The following is a 20,908-nucleotide window of genomic DNA, read 5'->3' as shown; positions in this document are numbered from 1 at the left end:
CTTGCCTATTTCTTCCCAAAAAGAAAATGGAGATGCACAATGGCTCTTCTTGACCTACATAGAGAAAAAGAGGCAGCCAAGCTCAAAGAAGCATCCTTCTCTAAACGAATATTTTCTGCTATAAGTATGAGGAGAACATACCCCTAGGACAGATCCCAAACTGGCAGGGAAGCAGCACAGTGTAGAAGTTGGATGAAGCCTTAGAGATCATCAGGTCATCAATTTAGAGCTAGAAAGAAATCAACTTAAGTCAAACAGGATATTGGCAGATACTACGAAGGAACATGGACCAAATTGATCTTTGAAATGAGATATGCAGATACACAGAAACAATCCATTAATTTTCCTATCATTTTGATACCTTAGAGGGCAATTAGTCTGAACTCATCATTTTATAGATAAGGAAACTAAGTCCCAGAGACTTTCCTGAGATAATAAGTAGCAGAACCAGTACTGAAGCCCAGTCTCTCTAACTCCAAAGCCAAAATCCACAATACTAATCTAACCCTCCATTCCACGTGTACAGAAAAGAAAGTTGTGACCCCAGAGATAGAACATATTACCAATACTGAGTTCATGTGTTGTGACAGAGACAAGATTTCATAAAGAATTGGCAGCCTCATCAGACATTACTCCCTTTACCCCTTTTACTCTGCAATCCAGCCAAACTGATCTTTTTTCTCTCCCATATTCACAATACTCCATTGTACTCCTTCCTTACATCTACTTCATTGAGTCCATCTTTTCCATTAAAATGCATCTCAGACACCATCTTCTGTTTGAAATGCAATAGTCAGTGTCACTAGATAAAAGAAAATAAGGTGAAAAATTAGGTGAAAGAAGACTGAAAAGGCAGAATCTGCCAGATTATGAAGGTCTTTGAAGGCTAAACAGAGGACTTGATATTTGATCCTAGAAGTGATGTGGAGCCATTGGAGTTTATTGAGTGGGGATGAGGGATGACATCGTCTGCTTTAGGAAAATGAATTTGAATGGAGGATGGACTTGGGACCGGCAGACCTACCCACAGGCTATTTCAACAGTCTAAGCATGAGATGATGAAGGTCTGTCTGAGAATGGTGATAGGGTCAGAGGAGAAGAGAGGAAACATTTGAGACATGCTACAGAGATGAAATTCACAGACTTTGGCAATAAATTAGATGTGAAGGGTAGGAGAAAGTGAAGAGGAGAAGATGAGAGCATGAGTCCGTGTAAGACTAGGAAGATCATGTTGTCCCCTATAGTAATAAGGAAGGCAGAACTGGAGGGAGAATTTGATGGGGTAAGAGAGAATAAGTTCAATTTTGGACATGTTGACTTGAAAATGTATACTGCATACCCAGTTCAAAAAGGAAATTGTAGATGAGAAATCAGAAGTAAACAAAGAGATTGGAGCAGGATAAATAGATTTGAAAATCATCAGTGAAGAGATAGGAATTAAATACATGGAAATTGATATGTGTATATATATATATACATATGTGTGTGTGTGTGTGTGTATATATATATTCTACATATAATTTCATGTGCCTTTGTCTTCATTAGACTATAAGCCCCAGGCAAGTGAATATCAAATCTAGCACCTGGTACAATCATAATTGAATTATAAATGTTTTAAGTAAAATTTTTCATTAAATATTAAAGTCTCTGTTAAAATCAGAATACAATGTCTCATTATGGTGGCATCAAGATATTCCTGGATTCTCAAAACCTATACCAGGAAAGTACAAGCATTTTATGAATCTTGAAATATAATACAAATGTGAACTATTAATATTGTTATTATTACCAAAGTGTCAAGTACTTTCAAGTATAGGCAGTTTGCATCAGGTGAAAAGGCTACCCAGATGGATAAACATACAGTTGTTTTAATTATCTAAAAATTTGTCTTATTTCTACTTATTAATAGTTATATGTAATACCATTACCAATCTCACATCATCCTATAAGAAGAAGTTGTTTGGATCAAATCAGTTTCAATCTACTGAAGCTCATTTCTTAGATGATAATGGGTACCACTGGAGAACATGAGAATTATGAAAACTGCTGGACTAAAAGTGGAAAAAATCTTGCCCTTGATGATTCCGCTTTTTTATAGATAATTCAGGTCACAGAATACATAGGTGACACAGTGATGCTGACAGGATTAAGCCAACTTCAGCTGCAGCAGAACCTGAATAAAGAGGAGAACTGAACTCTTTGTCACAAAACCCAAGCTGGCCCCTAACAACTCAGGACGTCTCTCTCTGCTGCATCCCCTCCAGTCTGCAGCCAAAAGGCTCACCACACCCAGGAATAGGAATCTCTCTGACACGTGTTTTCCATATGATCTTAATCAGTTTACAGGGCATTGCACAGAGCGGGAACAGTCCCCCTTTGAAACACAAAGCACATTACTGTTATCATTGTTAGTGATCTATAATGATTTCATTAGTGGCTCTTCATCTTTGACCCAGTCCATTTTTATAGCAGAAGGCAGATCTTCCTGGACCTGTTGGATGGTCCAACACCATCCCTTGTACCATTTAGCTGCCAAATGAAAAAGTTTTAGAGATCCCCATGAAATTCAAATTTATATTAAAATTGACTTTGTGAATAATATGGTATGTGATGCAGGGTTAGACATGAAGTCAGAAAACTGATGTTCAAATCTTTCCTTCCCCAGGAACCTACAAACTGGGTGGTGACTATTTAGTCTTGCTAAAGACTAACTAAAGGGAGCTAAACTGGCCAAAATTCAGCTAATTGTTACTATACCTTCCTGGAGTAAATTTATTTTTCATTGGCAGCAATCAAGGAAAGAGTTTTTTTGTTGTTGGTTTTTTTTTTGAGTCCCAAAAGAGCATTGTCCCTTGGCCTGTCAATATTATATGTGTACACATATATGTTTACATACACATGTATGTATATGTATGTGTAGATAGATAGATAGATAGATGGATGGATGGATGGATGGATGGGTAGATAGATAGATGATGAATGGATGGATGGATAGGTAGATAATCATTCCCACTCCTCTTGCAGATAGGAGAGCAAAGGAAAGATCACCAAATCATGATCATCCTACTGTTCTCCACAAATCACCCCTTTTCTTTGGAAATATAAAGTGAAGCATTCCATATCTATTTGTATCCAGACTATACATACGGAGCTTCTGTGGTTCACTTCAAACTCTTGGAGATGCATAAGAGAAGTATAAACAAAATACTTAATAAGTTTCCAGCAGGTTATTCCTGACTGAAAGGATCAGGGGCAGCTTCTTGCAAGAGGAAGAATTGGGGTTGGGCTTTAAAGGATAGATAGAAATTCAACAGCCAGGGAGGAAAGCAGACAGAGCCTTCCAAGCAAAAAAGAACAGCATGATCAAAGGGACAAAGAAAAGTACAGGGTGTGAAGAAGGATGGTAAGTGACTAGTGGGTGTGGTGGACTAGAGCATCAAATAGAAGGAAAGAAAGGGAATAGACTGAGAAAATGCTGTAAAGGTAGACTTGTTCCAAAATGAATAGAGCCTTTAATATCAAGGAAATATTCTATTTTATGTTATAATATTTGTGCCTTTGTCTTATCTTACCCACTAGAGTGTAAGATTCATGAAGGCAGAAATAATGTCTTATTTACCTTTGTATCTCCCACTATGCCCACAAGGGCTTTGCCCACAGTGGGAATTCCAATTGAATGAATGAATGAGTGAATGAGAAAAATAATGGTTTTGTAGATTTGTGCCAGAGAAATGGAATCTCCCAATAACAAAACAGTCAGACCTTCATTTTCTTGATTATCTCAGTATATAATAGCCTGTCAACATTTTGGAATATGGCCCTGACATGCTCCCAAGTCAATCTTCTTGAGTCAGTAGATGAATTGAAGGATTTTGGAGTCCCAAACTCATTTAATAATAGCCTAATCAACAATCATCATAATAATAATACCTGATTTTTACAGAGCATTTAAGATTTGAAAAACACTTAAGAAACACTCATTCAACCTTCAAAAATAATCTGTAATAATTAAGTTATAAGGTGGTAGTGAGACAACCTAGTACAATGGGTGGAGAACTTGTCTTAAAGACAGAAAAACTTAAGTACAAGTCCCACCTTGGATATGTGTTTCTGGTATCACCCTGAGGGAGTCATTTAATTTCTCAGTGACCCAGGAAACTCAAAGTTGAAGAGTGATCTTCATCCTCCCTTCCTCTTCCCACTGTGTGTGTGTATGTGTGTGTGTGTGTGTGTGTGTGTGACTCTACCTTCTGATTGGCAGGCTAGAGAGTAGAGCATTAAACTCTTCCCAAAATCTTCCATTATACAGAATTTCTACTATAAAGTCATCAACACTTTTGCTTGGCTTCCACTCCAAAGGAATACCTATCTGCCTGACGAACTTTGATTGGAGTAACCCCTGGTGCCCTGTACCACCATCCCTAGTTTAACTTCCTTTTGTGAGCTGACTGTGCCCATTAGATTGCAAGCTCTTTAAAGATAGAAACTGTCAGACTTGTGGAGGAGGAAGGAATTTATGACCAGAGGAGAACTAGAGATCATTATTGATCACAAAATAGAAGATTTTGATTACATCAAACTAAAAAGTTTCTGTACAAATAATACTAATGCAAACAAGATTAGAAGGGAAGTAACAAATTGGGAAAATATTTTTAAAAACAAAGGTTCTGACAAAGGTCTCATTTCCAAAATATATAGAGAACTGACCATAATTTATAAGAAACCGAACCATTCTCCAATTGATAAATGGTCAAAGGATATGAACAGACAATTCTCAGAGGAAGAAATTGAAACTATTTCCACTCACATGAAAGAGTGTTCCAAATCACTACTGATCAGAGAAATGCAAATTAAGACCACTCTGAGATACCACTACACACCTGTCAGATTGGCTAAGATGACAGGAACAAATAATGATGAATGTTGGAGGGGATGTGGGAAAACTGGGACACTAATACATTGTTGGTGGAGTTGTGAGAGAATCCAACCATTCTGGAGAGCAATCTGGAACTATGCCCAAAAAGTTATCAAACTGCGCATACCCTTTGACCCAGCAGCGCTACTACTGGGATTATATCCCAAAGAAATACTAAAGAGCGGAAAGAGACATATATGTGCCAAATTGTTTGTGGCGGCTCTTTTTGTAGTGGCTAGAAACTGGAAGATGAATGGATGTCCATCAGTTGGAGAATGGTTGGGTAAATTGTGGTATATGAAGGTTATGGAATATTATTGCTCGGTAAGAAATGACCAGCAGGAGGAATACAGAGAGGCCTGGAGAGACTTACATCAACTGATGCTGAGTGAAATGAGCAGAACCAGAAGATCACTATACACTTCAACAACAATACTGTATGAGGATATATTCTGATGGAAGTGGAAATCTTCAACATAAAGAAGATCCAACTCACTTCCAGTTGATCAATGATGGACAGAGGTAGCTACACCCAGAGAAGAAACACTGGGAGGGGAATGTAAATTGTTAGCACTAATATCTGTCTGCCCAGGTTGCATGTACCTTCTGATTCTAATGTTTATTGTGCAACAAGAAAATGATATTCACACACATGTATTGTATCTAGACTATACTGTAACACATGTAAAATGTATGGGATTGCCTGTCATCGGGGGGAGGGAATAGAGGGAGGGGGGGTAATTTGGAAAAATGAATACAAAAAAAAAAAAAAAAAAAGATAGAAACTGTCTCTTCCTCTTATTTGTATCCTCAATGCTTAGCACATAGTAGATACTTAATAAATGCTTATTGAATCAAAAATTGAAGAATAAAAGATTCCTTTATCTGAGAAACTATTAAGAAATTTTCCAACTTTCTACTTTCCTTCTGATCTTGACTACATTTGTTTTATTTGTACAAAACCTTTTAAAATTTAATATAATCAAAATTATCCATTTTACACCTAATTTTTTATCTCTTATTTATTCATAAATCATTTGCTTATCCACAAGTCTGATAAGCAATACATTCCATGTTTTTCTAATTTTCTACTAATATCTCTCTTTATATCCAGTTCATGTATGCATTTTGACCTTTTTTTTGTTTTGTTTTTTTTTTACTGAGGCAATTGGGGTTAAGTGACTTGCCCAGGGTCACACAGCTAGAAGTGTTAAGTGTCTGAGACCAGATTTGAGCTCGGGTCCTCCTGACTTCAGAGCTGGTGCTCTATCCACTGAGCCACCTAGCTGCCCCCATTTTGACCTTATTTTGATAAATGGTAGAAGATAATGAATTCTTCACTGGGAGCTCTCTATATTAATGAACTCTCAGGTTTGACAAGTATATATATACACACACACATATACATATATATATATTTTACATATACACACACATCTATATGTATATATATTATGTATATGTGTGTGAGGCTATATCCTCATATATACATATACATGTACATGTTATCCTCTTTTTACAGATGAAGAAACTGAAAGATAAATTAAAGGACTTGCCTGAGGTCATAGAGCTTATAAATCATCTGAGATTTGATTGAGGAGTAGCTAAACAAACTCTGGTACAGGAATATAGCAGAATTTTACTATTCTGGAAGAAAAAATGAACGTGATGGAAATAGAAAAGGCTGGGAGGATGTTTATGAAGTGCTGCAAAGTAAACAGCTAAGAAATTAATGTATAATTTTTATATGATACAAAAAGGAAAAATTGAACATAAAACAATGAAAAATTAATATTGCAAAATTACAAAAAAAAAAAGTCTAACCCTGCAAAAGAGGTATAAGACAGCACCCCGGACACATACATTCCTGCAGAGCTAGAATGTCCATGCATGTGTTTGTTTCATAGAATGTCAGAGATGTTTGGAGAGCTTGGGGGCGGGTAATGTTTTAATTGATTCTGCTGGATTTTTCTCTGCTTTGCTTTAAAAAAAAAAAAAGTCTATTATAAGAGATGACTCTTTGACTGAGGGAAGGCAGAGCTGCAGGGGGGTGGGGAATCTAGGCAGTATTAAAAAACAAAAGAAATTAATAGAAATTAGTACTCTAAGGTAGGATTAGAATCCTTATCTTCCAGTCTAAGCCTCTATGCACTATAGCACATAACCTCTCGGAGCAGTGTAAACAGCAAATAATTGTTGTAAATAAAAAATAATAACAAAACATCAGTAATTATTGATCTAATGACTGTATTCATATACACACACTTGTATACATACACACACATATATGTACATATGTATGTATATATGTATGGGCAATTCTCAATATCTTGGTAGACTGTTTCCATTAATTCTTATTGCCCAAAAATTCAATCCTTATAATCTTGAGCTCTTTGAGCTTTCCCAAAGCTAATACCATTCCTTAGGAGATCGTCAAGACCTTTCTGGATCATAAGACCTTCCACAGCTTGTCCTCCACTATATAGCCTTGTAGACTACTACGTGCCCTGAACATCATGATGAGACATCTGGCTAAAACATACACTGAAAGCAATAATGAATTCTAAAGTCCTAAAGAACTCATTTGTTGTTAGCTACTGTTTCTGTTGTCTGTGTCTCATTCCTTCCCAAATGATTTTCCTCAATAAGCATGTCTCTCCTCAACCTAGACCTACTTATCTTTGCAACTTCATTGGATATTATTCTCTTTCCCACCTTGTTCTTCTCTGGTCAAACTGATCTTCTTTCTGTCAACAAGGTATTTATTCCATCTTTGGCCCAAGGTAATCTGTATAACATTCTTGATATTGCTTTACTACTGGCTTCCATAAGAGTGTTTCCTTGACTTATGTAATAAGCATTTGATAGGAGAGGAGTTTCCCCATGTCTTTGCACAGACTACCTGGAATGAACTTGCTCCTCACCTCTACCTCTAAGAACCGCTCTCTTTCTTGCAGATGCAGTTATCACTTTCTAAAATATCACTTTCTAAACAATACCTTACCTAATTCTCCCATCTTTTCTTCCTAATTATATCATCTTTAATTAGGAAGGTAGGTGCTATGGTGGGTAAAGGACTAAGGTTTAGAGCTATGCTTTCTTGGTCAAATCACTTAACATCTGTTTTCCTTAATCCACTGGAGAAGAAAATGGCAAACTCCTCCAGTATCTCTGCCAAGAAAACCCCATAATGGGGTCACAAAGAGTTGGACATGACTGAACAACAACATATATAGGTTTTATTTTCCAACATAATATAAATCCTTGAAAGGAAGGATGGCTCTGTTTTATTTTTGCATCTCCAGCCTCTGTCACAGTGTCTCAAACATAGTAGATCTTCTTGATGATTGTCTGGTTGATTGATTGTCTCAATTCATGAAGTATTTTGAGCAGGACTGCAGCTAATTTTTCCATCTGAGAAAAAAAAAAAACAACATTCAGTCAACTGGGTGGGAAGAAATAGTGGGGAAGGCTTTCTCTTTAGTGATAGGAAAAACAGTGTAGTCACAGGAGAGGGGGCAGTCTGGCCTTCAGATTTGAGGAGGTGAGAAAATTGAGGTGGGCCCAGGAAAAGACCACAACCATAAACCCCCAAGGTAACCATTGGAAAGGCTAGCAGAAGATTAGAAGGTGAATGAAGAGGAGAAACCCCTCTTTTCTCTTCAGAATGTCCTCCTCCTTTGGATTCTGGATCCCTAAGGCAAAGCTGCATTCACTATAGTTACTCATGCCTCCCAGACCTATAAACTATGACTATTTCATAATTTGACCCCTCCCAAAAAATTGGTTGTCTCAAAAAAGAAAAGCATTTCATCCACTCAAGGTGAATTTTTTAGCAGTATTATATGGAAATACTTGCCTAGAGCAACAAAAATTCCCAAAAGGTTGAAGGAAAGACCTTGGAGCTTATTTTTTAATATAAAAATTAAGGCTGTAGGAAGATAAAAATGTCACTACGTCACAGATTGCTTGGGGTCTCCTCTGGGCTCAGACAAGCAGGGAAACCCTGAAATTGCCACCTGGTACAAAAGCTGCAAACAAGACCTACCTGGAAGAAGAGGGTGCCCCGAGGCCCTGGGCATACTCCCCACTTCCACTCCTCTCCCAGCCCTGGGGTCATCCGGAACCCACTTCTCAGCTTTGCCTGGACAAGACCCAAGAGTATTAATCTAAGGCTTGGAATGCAAATAAACTTTCCTTAAGCAAAAAATATCTAATCCTCCTCCCAGAAGAGCCTCACTTCTTGGACAGCAGCAACCTGTAAGTTTCATGTTGGTAGCAGACCATGGGATGGGTAGAGCTACAGAAAATGTCCTCCTCTGGAAGAGAGAGAAAACACAGCTGGGGAAGGGGCAGCTGACCCCCAAATGTTGGCCTCTTCATCCTAAATAGCTCAATTTTGGCTGTGTCAGATGTGAATCTAATTGTTCCAACAAGATTACACAAGTCTGGAATTTGAGGATAGTGAGAAGGAAGAGATAAAAACTGAAGCAAGAAGGCTTTCTTTTCTTAAAGATTTCAACTTATTCAACATAGAAGAAATTTTTCAGTTCCTGGGAGCTCTACAAATCTTCTGGGCTGAAGGCATCCCAGGGGAAATCTTTTTGACTGGTACGCCAGAGGAATTAAACAGTAGTAACAAATCCAAAATTCTTCATAAAAAGAAACTAAAAATCCTCCCAGTCTTATATTATTGCTCCCCTAGGTGAGGAACACCATTGTGGTGTAGGAGAAAAAATGCTAAATATGGAGCCAGAGAATTATATCATTTACTACCATTCTTTGAGGGCAGAGCCTGCCTTTGTCTCTTTTTGTATCCCCAGCACTTTGCACAGTACCTGGAACATATTGTTGCTGTTCACCCATACATTATGATGCCATGACATGCAAGATTGAAGCAAGAAAATGCTGTGCAAAATCACCCCCTTCACTTTCTCTTCAAACCATGTGGATCTAGTGACTAGAAAGGTACTTCATGAATATTTATTCACCAAATGACTGTGTGAATTGGGATTAATCTCTCCAGACCAAGATTCTCTTCAGCAAAATGGATTAGATAATGAAGTCCTTTCCAACTCTAAATTTATTCCCCATGATTCCTATTTTAATAAACTAAAATATATAGTCAGAGCACCAAAACTTCATTAAAAAAAAAAAAAAAAAACTTGCACAGGGCCTCAGCATTACTCTGCGCCTCAGTTTCTCCTTCTGCAACCAAGAAGAAAGGGGATTGTAGTGGGAAAATCACTGTATTTGAATTCCAGAGAGCTGGGTTCTAAATCTATTTCTGGTGCTCATTTGCATTGTAACTTTCTACCTTAGTTTCTTCATCTATAGAATGGAGGGTTTGGATCAGGTAACATAGGACACCTCATTCAGCTTTAAATCTGTGAACCAAGGCAAACTTATTATCCCTTTAATGCTTTGAATCTATGGAAGCCAAAATTCTAGCCCCATGCCTGGGGAAAGGTATAAAATATGCCTAGAGGTGCAGGTCTTACTTGGGAAATGCAAAAATCTAGGCCTGAGAACATAGCAAATCCAAAAATTTCAGAATAGCTAGAGGAGAAGAACAACAGTGGAGATAAATGAGAGGCACATATAGCTTCTCATTTGACCCAATGGCACCTGAAATTCATGGTGTCTGAATGCAGAACTGTCTTCCAGTAGCATTTTAAGAATCTAAATGCCTTATAGCTCAACTACAACTTCCAAGAGAACTTTCCAGGAAAGTCTCATAGCACCAAACTTGAAGAAGACTCCATACCCACAATCCTCTTTTTCAAAATTCCATGCTATGGAGGAAACTTGCCTAGACTACAGCTATTGAGTGAAAAGTCCTTCATTAAACCTAGGAACTCTTCAGTTTTCATATCATCATAGCCATCATCTAGTCCGAATTTACTACCACCACCACCATCCCACCAGTGCAGGAAGTCTTTCTGAATGACAGTCCATCCAGACTGTATGAGTGCCTCCAAAGATAGGGAAGTCAATACTTTATAAAGCAGCATGTTTCATTTCAAGAAAGATCTAACTGTTAAAAACCTTTTTTTTTCCCATATGTTAAATCAAAGTTGATTTTCCTGTAACATTGTTTTTACTTCCCTTTGGAGTAGCTCCTCACTATATTGATTACCTGCTTCTGGGTATGTGCCACTTAGTCAATACCTTTCCTAAACTGTGGTGGAAGGAAAAAAGGAAGGAACTAAGAAACAAAGGAAGGAAAAGAGGGAAAGGAGGAAGGAAGGAAGGAAAAGAAGGGAGGGAGGGAGGGAGGGAGGGAGGAAAGAAAGGAAGAAAAGAAAAGAAGGGAAGGAGGAGAGAGGGAGGAAGAAGGGGAGAAACAAAGTAATGAAAGTAATGAAAGAACAAAGGAAAAAAGGAATGAAGGCAAAGGAAAAAAGGAATGAAGGCAAGGGAAAGAATGAAAAAAGAAAAAAGAAGAAAAGAAATCTCCAGTATCTGCAAATTTCTATATCTTCCTGTGGCAAACTAGGCTAAACAAAAGGACTCACTGTGAGTTTTTCTGGATTTCTCTGTCAGACTTTGGTGCAGTTTATAGAAGAGTTGTGGATGGGAACTCAGCTACATTGCCTCCTTCTACCCTGCCATCTTACCTCTGCCCTAATCCCTTTCTCTTATAGTTCAGGATACAAATCAGGAGAGGAAGGGCTTTGACTCACATGACACAGGTAGTAAACAGCAGTCAGAATTCAATTGTAGGAATGAGGTGACATGTAAATTTAGATTAAGAACTACAGATACTTCCAAAGCAGGGATGGAAGGGGGAATGACTAAAATCATATTCCCATGACTGGAAGTCTTAACATTCCCACATTCTTCACTCCTTTGTTTTTAATTATTGAGGGCTCTAGTTAAAATGCAAATATTATGGGAAGGGGAAACACCTTAAGTCATTATCAACCATTAACACTATTTTTCATTAGTTTCTCAGATTAAAGCCTGTCACCTAGATAGGCCCTGAGGGAATGGTATTTATAACATGAAAATTCTGATGAAATGGATAAAGTCAGAAAAGGACCACTATAACCAGAGGAGAAGGTACAGATATAGAGTGCCAGCAAAGGATCCAACTTTGCTAAGTCAAGAGCATAAGGTATCAAAGTGAAAACTAATAATAATAAGGGTAGAAGAGATAAAAAAGAAAACCTTGTCTATTTCAAAATTCTGCCTCTGGTTATCCCCGAATAAAAACTAGGATACATATTTGCTCTGTGAGGCTCCCAGCAAACCAGGGTGTTCCAGCTTTGTTCTGCAATAGGAGGGGTGTATTCAAGTAACCATAAGGATCTCAATGCTGTCAAACAAATTAGTGTTTTATATAAAGGAATAGTATACAACAAAAGCACCCTCTAGTGGGGAGAACAACTCACCTACTTCGAGCCAATTAACAGAGACTGCTCTCCATAAACCACCTCCAAATTATCTGTGGATTAAATACAATGAACCAAATCAGTCTCTTTATCAAACAAGACATCCTCAGCTGCTTCCCCCAACTGCTCAGCTAAATACATATTTGAGAAATAGCAGAACCCTGCCATTAGCCCAAGGCAAATATAACTAGAAAGAAAACTGAACAAGAAAACCTGCTGTGCCAGTAAAATCAAATACAAATAAAAGGAATAATACTAATTCTCATGATAGCTTACATTTATAGAGAGGTTTACATTTACACATTATCTTCTTAGATTCAGAAGTCATGGGTTTGAATCCTCACCTTATACGTAACCTTTGTGACCTGTTCTGACAAAAGGTAATCCATTGGAGAAGGAAATAGCTACCACTCCAGTATCTTTGCCAAGTCCTATGGACAGTATTAAAATGATAAATGATATGGGAACAAAAGATGAGCCCCTCAGGCCAGAGCTGTCCAACACACTACTGGGAAGAGCAGAGGACAACTACAAGTAGCTCCAGTACTAATGAAGGAACTGGGCCATGACCTAAAGGAAGCTCAGCTTGATGTGTCTGATGACAAAAGGGAAATCTGAATGCTGTCAAGATCAATATTGTAGGGGCAGCTAGGTGGTGAAGTGGATAGAGCACCAGCCCTGCAGTCAGGAGGACCTGAGTTCAAATCTAATCTCAGACACTTAACACTTAGCAGCTGTGTGAGCAAGTCACTTAACCCCAATTGCCTCAGAAAAAAAAAAAAAAAAAAAAAAAAGATCAATATTTCAAAGGAACCTGAGATATAAGATCCATGAACCAAAATAATCTGTATGTGGTCAAACAGGAGATGGAAATTTTAAACATGGACATTTTGGGTGTCAGTGAATTCAAATGGATGTGACTTGGTGAATTTCAATGAGATGATCACTACATGTACAACTGATGGCAAGAATCCCTTAGAAGAAATGTAGTAACCTTCATAATCAATAAAAATGATAAGAAAAGCAGTACTGGGACATAATTTCAGAAATTACAGTATTATAACTAAAGGCAAATCATGAAAGAATTGAATTAGATAACACCCAAGGTCTCTATAATCTTATGGTCTATGATCAAATGACTTTCTAACTGTGTAAGGTCTGGTTGTATGGACTATGATTCCATTGATGTACAAAAGATGAGTTTTGTGACCTGAAATATGGAAGGACAGTGAAAGGGGGAACTTAAGGTCTGAGTCATTCATACATGCATTCTCAAATATAGGCTGTACAACCAAGCTGTATAAAGGACAGTGCATTACTAGTCCCTCACAATACCTATCAACTAGGGGGTGTCTGAACAAGTTGTGGTATGTGGTGGTGATATATTTTCCACTTATGGTTTAACAAATAACAAGCAGGATGCTTACAGAAAAACTTGGAAAGCAAAACTGAAGCAAAGCAAAAGGAGCAAAACTAAGAGAACACTGTGCATAATAACAGCCATATTGTAAAGATGAACAATTGTGAAAAATTTAGCTGCCCTGAAAAAAAAAAAACTGATCCAAGATAATTTCAAAGAACGTATGATGAAAAATGCTATCCCCATCCAGAGAAAGAACTGATAAAGTCTGAGTGCAGATTGAAGCATACATTTTTTACTCTTTTTTTTGTTTGTTTGTTTTTTCTTTTGCAACACGATTAATAAGGAAATATATTTTGCATGACTTCACATGTATAATCGATATATTGCTTGTCTCTTCAACGGGTGGGAATGGGAAGAGAAGGAGCGAACTTGGAATTCAAAAAATATTTTAAATGAATGTTAAGTGTATATGTGTGTATGTATGTAATTAGGAAATATTTCATTAAAATATATACATATATTTTTTAAAATATTAAAAAGATTCCTTCACTTTCACCATTCAACCAAGAGATCAGTGAGGATGTTGGAATGCTGCCAAGAGGATTCCAAATTAGGTACCAGTTGGATTTCATGGCCAACTAGAGGATTTGGGGTAGACAGATTTTATTTGTGGTATTCTTGCAAGCTTTAGAACCAGACACAAAAGAACAGAGCTATAATATCATCTAGAACTACTTCCTCATTTCAAAGCTAGGAAAACTAAAACTTGAAGAAGGGAAGTTAACTTGCCCAGTGTTACACAGATAATAAGTAGAAGTCCAGGAATTTAAATGGCATAAATTAAACTGATCTGAAATTAAATTGAATTCTTCCTCTTTCTACAGAGGTTCAACATCATCTTCTTATATGAATATTATGGAATACTATTGCTCTGTAAGAAATGACCAACAGGATGATTTCAGAGAGGCCTGGAGAGACTGACATGAACTGATGCTGAGTGAAGTGAGCAGGACCAGGAGATCGTTGTATATTTCAACAACAATACTATATGATGATCAATTCTAATGGGCGTGGCCTCTCCAACAATGAGATGAACCAAATCAGTTCCAATAGAGCAGTAATGAACTGAACCAGCTACACCCAGTGAAAGAACTCTGGGAGATGACTATGAACCACTACATAGAATTCCCAATCCCTCTATTTTTGTTCACCTGTATTTTTTATTTCCTTCACAGATTAATTGTACACTATTTCAACATTACCTTCTTGGTGAAACTTTCATAGAATAATCCCATCCCAATTATTTCTCCTAATTTCAAATTTCTATTGCACTTAAATATATGAAAAATATTGCAGTATAATGCATTTGCCAGTGCCTCCATTAGATTTGAGCAAAATTGAAGACTGTAGGAGGCCAAGATGGATATAAAGATATAATAAGGTAATGTTCTATCCAGTATGAAGAATTATTTCCATATTTTACAGGGAACTCTAAGGCTTTGAATAACAAATTGCATATAAAGAGGCCAGCAGAGTCAGTGAACTTGGCCTCACATCACAGATTGTATCTTTTTATTATTGTATCTTTTATTTGCATTAAACCCAACTGAAACCTGAGAAATGTGATACTTTTAGTCACCATAAGTTACATGAGGGTCTTCCACTGAAGAAATCAAGTTCTGAACCAAAAACAGTCATTGAATAGGAGAAATTATAACTTCTCCATCCCTACCTAGTTGCTGATAAGCTTCAATTATAGCACTAAGAAAACAAAACTGGAAAGGCTTCTTACCCAGTTAGTTCATAGAATTATAAATTCATAGATTCGGAGGCAGAAGGGATTTTTGAGACAATTGACATTTTTCTTGCTACTTAGTCATTTCCAATTGTGTTACACTCTCTGTGATCCTATTTGTGCTTTTCTTGGCAAAGATATGAGAGTGATTTGCCATTTCTTTCTCCAGCTCTGTTTATGAATAAAGAAGCTGAGACAGAGAGTAAGTGACATGCTCAGGGTCACAGAGTTAGTAAATGTCAAAAGCCAGAATTAAACTCAAATCTTCTTGATTCCAAGCATGGCACTCTGTCTACTGCACCACCTAGTCCCTTCTTTTACAGATGAAGAAACTGAGGTCAAGAATGTTAAGTGGTTTGCCCCAAATTTCTTTGTTTCCTCATCCCTCCCGGGTTGTTGCCTAGCACCATACAGAGCATATAGTAAGAGTTATATAAATGTTTATTTACTGTTGTTATTAATAAAGTGTCAAAGGTGAAATTTGAATCCAGGACATCCTCAATCCAGGTCCAGAACTCTATGACATATGCAGAGAGTTGAAACAGCAATAGATTTAGAGTAAGAGGCCCTGGATCCTTACTTTCATATCTTAGAAACTTTAATTTCTTTCAAGACAGCTCAAATTCCATCCTCTACTTGAAATCTTTCCTGGTCCCCCCAGCTGCTAATACTTTTCTTGCCAAATCATCGTGTTTCTAAGTTGTATATACAAGCAGCTCTGCTGTAACTCACCATGTGTTCCTAAAAATCACTGAGCTCTACAAAATAGTTATAAAACCCATAGGGCTTGTGGGGAAAATGAAATTAGAGGGACAGCACTCAAAGTGAGTCCTAAGGGAAGCCACTTCAACTACAACATAGGGAGCTCCTACCAAGGGATCCTGATTATGAGGGAGGTACACTTCTGTTGTGCCCTGCTAAGGGTCTGGGTCACCCTAGGTCTGTTCTGAGGGGTGGAGAAGGCATGCAGAGAGTTTCCTTATCTTCCCTTCCTTTCTGTTAATCCAATCTCCCAACCCCCCACCCGCAATTCTACTCCAACTTCACAGTGGTGTAACCCCACCCTTAACTAGTTCTCACCACCACCTAGGGGGAGGAAAGTGTCTACCATCTTACTGCTTTGTCCTAGTTAGAGCCAAATACATTCTCTTCCCACAAGCCCTTTCACAAATTGGTGCCCACTTCCTCCACTACGGTGTAGTTTTCCTAAATGACAGTATCTCACATAGGTGAATGTAAAATTCATGTTATACTCAAACTGTTACTTAATGTATCAATTGTATCAGAACAAATTCACATTTCAAACAAGTGTTATAGCAGAACTGCTTATATCTAAATCTATGTGCAGCTCCATGTTTGTTGTATTGTTCAGTCATTTCTCAGTTATGTCCAACTCTCTATGACCTAGTTGGGATTTTCTTGGCAAAAATGCTATAGTGGCTTATCATCTCCTCTAGCTCATTTTATAGATGAGGAAACTGAGGCGAACAGGGTGAAGTGACTTGCTCAGGGTCACACAGAAGCCAAATTTGAACTCAGGAAGAGGAGTTTTCCTGACTCTATCCACTGAGCCACCTAGCTGCTCTATGTATACCTTTATCTTCCCCTATCTAGACTGTAAGCTTCTCAGAAGTAAAAACTGGTTTTGTTTCCCCAATGCTTGACACTATACCAAAATAGCATAATATATTGTAGGTATTAAATAACTGCTTGCTGATTAATTAGTTGATTGATTAGAATAGAATACTATCATTAATAACTTGTGTTAAAAGCAAAAATCAATTGGACAGAATCAGCTACACCCAGAGAAGGAACACTGGGAAATGAGTGTAAACTGTTTGCATTTTTGTTTTTCTTCCCAGTTATTTTTACCTTCTGAATCCAATTCTTCCTGTGCAACAAGAGAACTGTTTGGTTCTGCACACATATATTGAATCACATTTAACATGTATGGGACTGCCTGCCATCTAGGGGAGGGGGTGGAGGGAAGGAGGGAAAAGTCAGAACAGAAGTGAGTGCAAGGGATAATGTTGTAAAAAATTACCCATGCCTATGTACTGTAAAAAAAAAAGTTAAATTATAAAATTAAAAAAAATTTAATTTTTAAAAAAGGATTTTCAGAACAAATACACAAGAATCATATAGGGAAAAAAAGCAAAAATCATTTAATAAGATGATATCTGGCCTATATCAAGAACCTTAAAGGTTGCAAAGTACTTTATAAACATTTTCTCATTTGGTCAATCAGTAGGGAGCATAAGTATTATATTATTATCCCCGTTATACAGATGAAGAAATTGAGGTTTGGAAAAGTTACTTACAGTCACACAGTTAGTAACTGTGATTCCTGGCCATCTTTATTACCACCAAGTCCCTCCCCCCAACTAATTTTCCTATAACTTGCCTTTTTTTTTTTTCTATGACTTTCTAAGGTACCACCATCCTCCCAGTTACCCAAGCTCAAAACCTAGGTTTCATCTTGTTGTTGTTGTTGTTTGTCCTTTGTTCTTGAAGAGGACCATGATATCAGGGAGGTAAAGCCATGACATGTGAGCGAATTGGAGTCAAGTGGGAGAGGGCTGTGCAAGGCCACCTGCCTCACTTTCCCCTCCAGAGCCATTTGGGTCCATTGGCAAGAAACAGATCAAGACTACTGGAGATGGCCCTGGATAAAAATAGGTTTCATTTCTAATCTTCACTCTCTCATACCACCACCCTTCACTACTCAGTTGCCATGTCCTATTCTTTTTACTTTCACAATATCCCCCAAACAAATCCCTTCTCTGCTCTGGCCCTAGTGCATGTCTTCACCTAGACTATTACACTAGACTACCACTTGGTCTCCCTGTATCAAATCTCTTCCCACTGTGGTCCATTCTCCCCTCAGCTGTCAAATTGATCTCCCCAAAGATTTAGGCCTGGCTATATCACCTCCCTACTCAATCAACTCCAGTAGTATTCTAATACCTCCAGAATCTATAACCTGATTCCTTTTTACCTTTCCAGTTTTTCACTCCATACAAAACCCCCATTGTTCAGGGTTTTTTTTGCTCTGTCTGATTCTTTGAAACATCATTTGGGATTTTCTTGGCAAAGATTCTGGAATGGCTTGCTATTTCCTTTTTCAGCTAATTTTATAGATGAGAAACTGAAGCAAACAGAATTTAATGATTGGCCCATGGTAATATGGTAATACAGCTAATAAGTGGCTGGGGCCAAATTTGAACACACAAAGATGAGAGTTCCTGACTTTAGGTCTAGCATTCTATCCACCGTACCACATAGATGCCCTCAGTTTCAAGCAATTCATTAAAAGTAGCCTCCTTGCTATTCCTGAAACTAAACACTCCATCTCCTGACTCCAAACATTTTCACTGACTCTCTCTTATGTTTGGAGCTTTCTCCCTCTATCTCCACTTCCTGGCTTCCCTGAATTCCTTCAAGTTTCAGCTAAAATTCCACTTTATTGAAGGAAGGAGACTTTCCTGAATCTCCTTGATGCTAGTGCCTCTCTCTGTTTGGATATCTATCTATATCTAAATAGATGGATGGATAGATAGAAATAGAAATTTACTCGCATTTTATTTGTGTATGTAAATAGATATAGATAGAAATTTCAAATAGAAATTTCAAGAGAGAGAGAAAGGCAGAGAGACAGAGAAAGAGACAGACAGAGACAAAGATACAGAGAGAAGGGGGGGAAGGAAAGAGAGAGAGAAGGAGAGAGAGAGAGAAAAGAGAAAGAAGGAGAAAGAAAGAGAGAGAGAGAAGAGAGGGGGAGAGAGAGAGAAGAGAGAGGGAGAGAGAAATGGAGGGAGGGAGGGAGAGAAGAAGGGAGAGGAAAAGGGAGGGAGGGAGGGAAGAAGGGAGGGAGAGATCATGTTTGTACATTGTTTCATCATCTCCCCCATAGATGTGAGTGCCTTGAGGGCAGGGACAACTTTTACCTAAATAGGAACTCAACAAATGCTCATAGACTAAGCTAATTCATTTTCCTTATCTAGATGTCAACTTCTTCCCCCATAAAATTAGGGGTTAAACTAAGTAATCGTTAAGATTGTTCTGGATCTAAATTATCATTTTAAAACATTCTGAGAAAGGGTCTCTAGATTATACCTTCATGAGTTGATAAATAGATAAAAAGGGGTCCATGATGCAAAGTCAGAATCTCTGTTCTAATGGAACAATATAGGTTTGTGGATCATCTGCCTCACTTTAAAGTTTGAAGTAAAGGGTGTGAAAAAGGTTATCAAGGGGAAGCTTATATAAAGGGAGAACAAAAAAGGACCAATTCCTTAGGAAATCAAAACTTTAAAAAGTCAAGAAGAAAGCAAGGGACATTCAAAAAGAAAACAGAATTAAGGATGTTTGTTGTTAGTCCTTAGTTTTTGAGGGGGACCTTGTCATCAGGGAAGTGATGCCATGACATGCAAGTGAATTGAATTTAATGAGGGAGGACTGTGCAAAGTTGCCAGTCTCTCTTTCTCCTGCAGAGCCATCTGGATCCAGTGACAAGATAGAGATCAGCATAACTGGAGATGTTTTCAGGAAAGCAGATTTTACTTTTGCTGCTACTTAAAAAAGGGATGCACATGGGAAAGGGGCAATAGGTTGGTGTTTGAAGGATGGGTAAGGTACACTCAAGTTGGACAAAAGGAGATTGCTAACTTTTGATCCTCACTACAAGGCATCTCCATCAGGACACAGACACACGTTTGCTTTTTTCAAAGACCCTGAAGTCACAACCTCTGAACCCCCTCCAACTGAGTTTGGGAAGCTAATTCTCATATGCCTAATTTGTATGCATTTATACCACAGAAAGTCTGAGTATGAGTAAAGTCAGAGTTCCTGGGTGAAATACAAGGTTTAAGTATAAGGGTGTATTGAATAGTGTGGTTTAAGCCAAAAGAAAAGAGGAAGAAGTGAAGAAAAACAGACAATCAAAGATAGAGACAAAGACAGAGAGACAGGGACAGAGATATAGAGAGAAACAGACAGATGGACAAAGGCAGATGGGGACAGAGATACGCAGACAAACAGACAGACAGATAAAGACAGATGGGGACAGAGATACACAGACAGACAGACAGATAAAGGCAGATGGGGACAGAGATACACAGACAAACAGATAGACAGACAAAGGCAGATGGGGACAGAGATACACAGACAAACAGATAGACAGACAAAGGCAGATGGGGACAGAGATACACAGACAAACAGATAGACAGACAAAGGCAGATGGGGACAGAGATACACAGATAGGGACAGAGATGCACAGAGAGACAGACAGACAAAGACAGAGATAGTGACAGAGACACAGAGACAAATAGACAGACAAATACAGAGAGACAGGAATAGAAATACACAGACAGACAAAGAGAGAGATGGGAACAGAGCTACACAGAGAGATACACAAAGACAGAGAGACAGGGACAGAG

The 20,908-nt window shown here is 38.0% G+C and overlaps 1 long non-coding RNA gene across 2 annotated transcripts in view; it reads right to left on the bottom strand.

Annotated features, from left to right (window-relative positions):
* Positions 1-8,169: 8,169 nt before the first annotated feature.
* Positions 8,170-20,908, bottom strand: part of LOC141539836 (uncharacterized) — a 55,501-nt gene continuing 42,762 nt past the window's right edge. For both annotated transcript variants that reach the window (XR_012481391.1, XR_012481392.1), the window contains 3 exons: positions 12,313-12,365; positions 8,964-9,059; positions 8,170-8,329 (listed from right to left, as the gene is read on the bottom strand). This is a non-coding gene — a long non-coding RNA (uncharacterized LOC141539836). The remainder of the gene's footprint in view (positions 8,330-8,963; positions 9,060-12,312; positions 12,366-20,908) is intronic.

The sequence above is a fragment of the Sminthopsis crassicaudata genome, chromosome 4 (assembly GCF_048593235.1).
Source record: "Sminthopsis crassicaudata isolate SCR6 chromosome 4, ASM4859323v1, whole genome shotgun sequence".
Lineage (NCBI taxonomy): Eukaryota > Metazoa > Chordata > Mammalia > Dasyuromorphia > Dasyuridae > Sminthopsis > Sminthopsis crassicaudata.
This window is presented reverse-complemented; position numbering and strand designations above follow the sequence as displayed.